General features: G+C 36.2%; 1 long non-coding RNA gene across 1 annotated transcript in view; it reads right to left on the reverse strand.

Moving 5' to 3' along the window:
- LOC116086452 overlaps positions 1-6,973 on the reverse strand; it is a 20,265-nt gene extending 13,292 nt beyond the window's left edge. Inside the window, exons 1-2 of the long non-coding RNA XR_004116936.1 lie at positions 6,884-6,973; positions 808-952 (exon numbers count right to left, since the gene is read on the reverse strand). This is a non-coding gene — a long non-coding RNA (uncharacterized LOC116086452). The remainder of the gene's footprint in view (positions 1-807; positions 953-6,883) is intronic.
- Between the last annotated feature and the right edge of the window lie 564 nt (positions 6,974-7,537).

Here is a 7,537-nt window from a genome sequence, read left to right on the forward strand (position 1 = left end):
GGGAGAGAGAGAAACAGAGAGACAGAGAGACAGAGACAGAGAGAAAAAAGATTTGAAGCACATGTGGACTCAGAGGGAAAGGCCAAGACAGGAGGACTGTTAAAAGTCTCTGGCCAGCCTGGACAACAGTGAATTTTGGGTTAGCCTAAACTACAGAGTGAAAATCTGTCTAAGACAACAACAGCAGCCCCCCAAAAGATAAACAAAGAAACAAACAAAATCAATGAGCCAACAAACCAACAAACCAACTCAAATAAACAATCAAAGGTATGAAAGAAGAAATTAGTGTTATTGAAGATTCTGTGCCCCAGTGTAGGGAAATGCCAGGGCCAATAAGTGGGAGAGGGTAGGGTGGCAAGCATGAGGAGGGGGGAGGCAAAAGGGGTTAGTTCTTATTGTTTTTGTTTGTTTGTTTGTTTGTTTTTTGGAGGGGTAACTGGGAAAGGAGAAACCATATGACATGTAAATAAAGAAAATAACTAATAAAAAAAGAAAAAAAAAGACTAAGTTGAGACCAGGAACAGATTCTACCTCTAATCCTCTAGGGCAGTGTTTCTCAACATTCTTAAAAGGTTGTAACCATTTAATACAGTCCCTTATGTTGTGATGACCCTCAACCCTAAAATTATTTTTGTTGCTACTTTATAACTTTAATTTTGCTACTGCTATGAATCACAATGTAAATATCTGATATGCAGGCTATCTGATATGCTGCCTCTGTGGAAGTGCTTTTTAACCCCCAAAGTGGTTGTGATTCAGAAAGAACTGCTACTCTAGAAGACCCAGCCTTTGAGGGAGGGAACTTACCTACTTGAACTAGCTATGAGAGAACAAATCTCTTCAACTTTCACCCAATATTTTGGAGCAAGCCTAGGACCTCATCCTTCTGAGTCACACCCCAGCATCACTGTTGTTTCCAGTTGCAGGCTTGTGAGATAGTATTGCTGCATCCCTAAGAAATTGGTAAAACCTTACAAGATCAGCACCTTCTCTGCATTTAATAGTTTACAATATTCCAAGATATGAATACTACATAAAATTTGATGAACAAATGAGAGAGAATTACAGAGAGGTTTTCTTCTATTACCCTTGCACTGCAGGAGGGGGTTCTTCCTGTACCCTTACATGGTGGACCACAAATATCATGGATTTACTAAAGGAATAGTAGGGTTCAGATTCAGGTTTTCTTTTCTTATAGAAATTATACATTTTGTTTTTCTTAAATTCAAAATAGATGTATATTAAATGCCCCATAAGAATGGAAATTGGAATCTATAGAAAATATTTAAATCAAGGAGGTGCATTTACAAATCCTGCCACTTACCACAACTCCAACTGAGAAAGAGGGTGTTAGCTGGCATCTGTGGCTTGATAGTGTTTCAGTGTAAATAAATAAAAGCTACATCTGATTTTGTTTATAAGAAAAGGATTGGCTTTCTACATCCTTGGCCTGGGAAACAATTCAAAATCATTTTTGAACCTTTTATAGTAGGACATGCAGTGAGCAATCAAGGAAGCCAGGCTTATTGCATAGTATAACCAGAGTTCTTAAGTTTGAGATTAGTTTTGGAGGGAAAAGAGTGTGAAGAATTAGGTAATATTTATATAAACCATTTTTTTCTCTGTTCATTTTTTACTCTATTTTGTTGTCCAACATTTGCACCCTGGAACTTAAATGTTGGGCTTGTTAAGCTGCCTTAAGTCATTAAAAGTTCATCATTCTTGCTCAACAGAAATATAAAAAGAAACCCATATACTTCAACTTAAATGTTCTTATGTTTATTGAGATATAATAAGCCATGTGCTTTATTATTGTTGGTATTATTAAAATATAACTAATACTGTTTATTTTTAAATAGAGAGTATTTTAGGTTATAATTTCACATATTTCTGTGCTTTTTTTTCTTAATTACTTTGTTTATGCTCTTTCACAGTGGATGCCATATTGTGAAGTTTTATGAAATTGATGGTAGTTATGGAGGATAATTGGGGTATTATTTGCTAGTGAGATAGGTCAGTGGGTAAAGGTATTTGGCACCACGCATGATGATCAGAGCCCATGGGTGGAGGCAATTAACTAACTCCTTCCAACTCTTCTCTGATTTACCCACACATCCCATACACAAATAAATACATGTACCAAAAGTTATAATCACACACATTCTTATCCTGCTATGGCTCATTGTTAAGGTCATTAAATTGAAATTTTATACTCAATTATGCTGTATACATACTGGATATTCCATGAAGTGGCTCTGTACCTGTGAGCCTTTCCTCACAGAAGTAGTTAGCTAAGTCGTCTTAAGAATGACTATATGAAAATGAGAAAGATCATTGTCGTCAGTCACCCAGTCAAGGTCTTAGAATATTAAATTTATCTTTTCAAATCCTGAAAACCAAAAATTAAACTAACAAAAACATAACACAGATGAATAATATATGTAACATAGTACAGGAGTTTAATTTCACTTGCAAAGACTTTTTCCATATTCTAAGATTCAAGGTAAAAAAAATGTCATATGCCTGGTCTACAAGAAGTGTAACATAATTTAATTTACAAATATCTTTGACAGCAGGATTTCAAAAGATTTCAAATATTTTAAGCCGATGTTTCTAGAGAAAAAGAATGAAAAGTAAACTGAAAGCACAGCTCAGTGTCTCAACTGTGAAAGCATAACTGTGGGGGAAATAAAGTAATACAGACCAGATGTAATAATACAGGCATGGAGTTTGGGCCCCGAGTAATGGAAATTCACCATATGTGTTAGATGAGTTCTCTCAAATTTCAGAAAGAACATATGGTACACGTCAATCAACTTACTGCTAAATTGTTTGGCATTGGTCTACAGTGAATTGGTTAAGAGACAGATAATTTATTCAGAGAGGTAGATTTAAGAATGACATTACTGTGCTCCAAAATCTGCAGAGATTTGTGCAATATATGTACACAAGCAGAGGGAAATTTTTCAAAAATAAGTGTTATTTTTTCCTCAGATGTGTATTAAGATTTAAATTCAGGGCTTTTAAGCTGCCTTAAATTATTAGGAATTCATCACTCCAAAAGTATGAGACATTTAACTTTTATGAAAAAAGATAGCAATGAGTCTCTGTAAATATATTTTTAGTCACCATATTATCTACTTAGTAAGTAGCAAATATTTAATATAGCTAATGCGGGTTTATCAAGATGTTTTGTGACAGTAATCATTTTCTGAGGGCAATATTTAATTAATTGTAAGATGTTTTTTTCAGCATGAACTTCTGTCTTTCTTCTCTTGAAGTTAAATATGTATTCAATTAATCTAGTAGCCTAACCAGCTAACACATCCAAGAATTTATTCACTTCGTGGTTTATTCTGAGATTTGGATGTGGTAACATTTCTTTTCCTATATAGTTCACAGCACAGCAAAGGAAGAAGTATTGCTTGGAATCAGGGTCTCACTCAAATATGCCATGAACAGAACATTTCAAAATTCCATAAATAGCATCAATTTTTATATTTAGTTTATCTTCAAAATTTTATAAAATATTTTCATTAAGATATTTATTGAATGAGTTTAAGTACATGAAAATATTTTATCTGAATAACACCTGAATATAAATGAAATTTTATAGGCCTTGAGTCTTTTTGAAAGAGCATTGTGAGAATATAGCTTTTCAAAACCCCTATAAAGCTGGGTGACTATAACTATCAAAGACCCCTGCAACAATGGTAATTAAAAAAGCTATGACACTGTAAATTTTGATAATTATAATGTGTACAAATATCATTAGATAATGTTTAATCAGTATATTATCTTTTCCTAAAATTCAAATAAATATGGATGTATAATGGTTAAATGATGTAAAGTTAAATTGAAATAAGTTATATGAATGTTTAAAAACCCACTTGAGAATATACATAATACTTACAAAGTAACATATAAATTAGTAAACATTGAAAGATTGGATATGTTTTTGGCAAAATGAAAACATGAGTATTATTCCACAAAATTTATATATCAGAGAGATAACATGAAAACAAAGCATTGAAAAATGATTACTTCTCAAATATACATAATAATTAATCATTTCTGTCACTGTCTAGAGAAGTACATCTGAGCATTTGTGACATTCTAATACCTTAATTGTCAAAACAGGTAAGAGCTCTTTTATGTTGGAGTCTTACATGAGTTACAATGATCCAGACACATGGATATAAGGTGTCCTTAATTCTGTAATTCTACATCTTAGCATGGTAATAGTTTCATGAAGTTTTCATAGAAATAAAAGAAAAAACTTACAAATCAATACAATGCTACTGCCAGAAATAACTCATTTATCACTCTGTGCTGTATGGATAGTACCAGACATAGGACACTAGTTATATTTTCACCCAGGTGAACACACACATTCCATCCTCAAAACAGAGTCAAAGGTTGATTGGTAGATCAAGCAAAGGTCTGAAAAGCTGCTGATTTACACAGTAAGGAGTTCCTTAGAGTTGGCCCTCACCATCAATCTCAAAGGTAAGCAAATTGAGTGAATGAGATAGTCATTCAGCTTCTAGAGTTGAAAGTGGCTTTGGGAGAAACTTTAAGCAGTTCCACTAAAATCAGGGACAAGGCAAGGCTATACACTCTACATATCTCTTCAATATAACACTTGAAATTCTAACTAGAGCAGAAAGACAACTAAAGGAGATCACATTCATAAAAATTGGAAAGGAATAATTCAAGGTATCACTACTACCAGATGATATGATAGCATGCATAAGCAACACCCAAAACTCTACTTATGAAATCCTATAGCTGATAAACACTTTTCTCATACTAGCTAGACACCAAATTAAGTTGAAAAAATAAGTAGCCCTCCTTTATACAAACAATAAATGGATTGACAAAGTAACCAGGAAAACAACACCTTTCATATGTTACAGTATCATGGTGTAACTCTAACCAAGCAAGTGAAAAACCTTCATGAAAAGTACCTTACTTCTCTGAAGAAAGAAACTGAAGAAGATATTAGAAGATGGAAAGATCTGGGGGGATAACCATAGTAAAAATGGACATCTTACCAAAAACAATCTCTAGATTCAATGCAATTCCCATCAAAATTCCAACACAATACTTTACAGAACTTGACAGAGTAGTTCTTAATTTCATATGGAAAGCCCAAAATCCCCAGATAGCTGAAGCAATTCTGTACAATGAAAGAACTTCTGGAGGTATCAACATCCCTGAATTATAATGGTACTACAGAGCATCACTAAGAAAACCTGCATGGTATTAGTATAGAAACAGACAATGGAATTTAATAAAATACTCAGAAATAAACCCACACCCCATGAACACTTGATTCTTTAAAAAGAAGCCAAAAGCCATCCAGTGGAAAAAAAACAAAGCATCTCCAATGAAATTAAATCCATATTTATCACTCAGCACAAAATTCCAAGTGAGTCAAAGACAACAACATAAAATCAAATAAGCTAAATCTAATGGAATAGAAGGTGAAAAATAGCCTTGAACTCATTGGTAGAGGTGACAACTTCCTGAAGAGAACACCAATGGCTTAGATACTAAGAAAAATAATTAATAAAGGGACGACTTAAAATTAAAAAGTCTCTGTATACTGTCAACAGGACTCCATTGCATCCTATAGATTGGGAAAAAGATCTTCACAGACCTTACATCTGACAGAGGGCTAATATCTAAAATATATAAGGATCTCAATAAGTTATACACCAACAACAGAACCCAATTTAAAAATAGGGTACACAGTTAAACAAAATTCTCAACAGATGAATCTCAAACGGCTGAGAAACACTTAATGAAATGTTCAATATCCTTAGTCTGCAGAGAAATGCAAATCAAAATGACCATAAGATTTTATCTCATACTCATGTAATTGGTAAGATCAAAAACTCAAGCAATAGCACATGCTGTCAAGATGTGAAACATGGGAACACTCCTCCGTTGCTATTGAGAGTGCAAACTTGTGCAACCTCTCTGGAAATCAATCTGGCAGTTTGTCAGAAAATTGGAAACAGTTCTCCCTAGAGATCCAGCTATACCACTCCTGTGCATATGCCCAAAAGATGCTCCACCATACCACAAGGACACATGCTCCACTATGTTCATAGGAGCTTTATTCATAACAACCCAAAACTGGAAAAAACCCAGATGTCTCTCAACTGCAGAATGAATGAAAAAAAATGAGGTCCATTTACACAATAGAATACTACTCAGCTATTAAAATCAAGGACATCAAGAAATTTGCAGGGAAATGGATGGGACTAGGAAATATTCTTAGTGAGGTAACTGAGACCCAGAAGTACATGCATGGTATGTACTCACTTAGAAATGAATATTAGCCATAAAGTACATAAAAGATAACCAAGCTACACTCCACACACTCAAAGAAGCTAAACAATTCAACCAACAAACCATATGGAAGGAAGATAAGGAGTGTGAATGCTTCAGTCCTGCATTGAGGGGAGAGCAGGAAGATCTCAGGAAGGAACAGGAAGGGAGAGAGGAAGGGGAGGAAATAAGTGGGGGCAGTATCAGTTACTAGGGGGATGGGCTATAGGTACAGTAGGTCAGGAAATAGAATAAAAATATGTAGCAATGGGGGATGAGGAACTGGGGATAATCACTGGAGGGTCCTAGATGCAAGGGAATTGAGAGGCTTCCAGGACCCAACAAGGATGACTTTAGCCAAAATGTGCAGCAAATGGGAGATAGGGCCTCTAGAGATCACCAGATAGGCACGACCCCCAGTTGATAGATGTGGCCACCCACCCAACTCAAATATTTTAACCCATGAATGTTCCTGTCCAAATGAAAGATAGACAAAAAACAGAGCAGAGACTGAAGGAAGGCCATCCAGGGGCTACCCAACCTGGGGATTCATCCTGCCTGTAGACACCAAATCAGACACTGCTGCCTTTGCCAAGAGGAGCTTGCTAACAGGAACCTGGTGTGGCCTGTTGGGAGGTTTGGCCAGCCACTGACTAATGCAATGCAGTCAACCATCAGACTGAGCTCCAGAACTTCTTCAGGGACCTGGTAGAAGGACTGGAGGAGCAGAGGGAAGTTGCAACCTCATGGGAAGAACATCTGCTGGATGGACCACCCAATTCTCCCAGGGACTAGACCACCAACAAAGGAGTCCAAAGGAAGGGATCAATAGCCCCAGATTCATATGTAGTGTATGACCTTGTCTGACATCAATGGGAGGGTAGGCCTTTGGTCCTATGGAAGATGATGGAACAGTGGGGTGGGTGGATGAGCACACTCATAGAGGCAAAGGGAAGGGTAGAGAGGGTGGATGTTGCATGGGGGGGGGGGTTGGAGGAGTAACCAGAAACTGTGATATCATTGACATGAAAATGAACAGGATTGTTAATAAAAAAAGAAGGAAGACCCAAGCAATGACACTTGAATCCCACTAGTCATAGGAGGCAGACAGAGGGAAAGATTTGGGTGGCAGAGAGAAAGTGGAGGGGAGCGACTGTAGTCCAGATCAGGTGTAGGGAGATGTGGAGGAGTGGTC

The sequence above is a fragment of the Mastomys coucha genome, unplaced genomic scaffold (assembly GCF_008632895.1).
Source record: "Mastomys coucha isolate ucsf_1 unplaced genomic scaffold, UCSF_Mcou_1 pScaffold12, whole genome shotgun sequence".
In the NCBI taxonomy this organism is placed as follows: domain Eukaryota; kingdom Metazoa; phylum Chordata; class Mammalia; order Rodentia; family Muridae; genus Mastomys; species Mastomys coucha.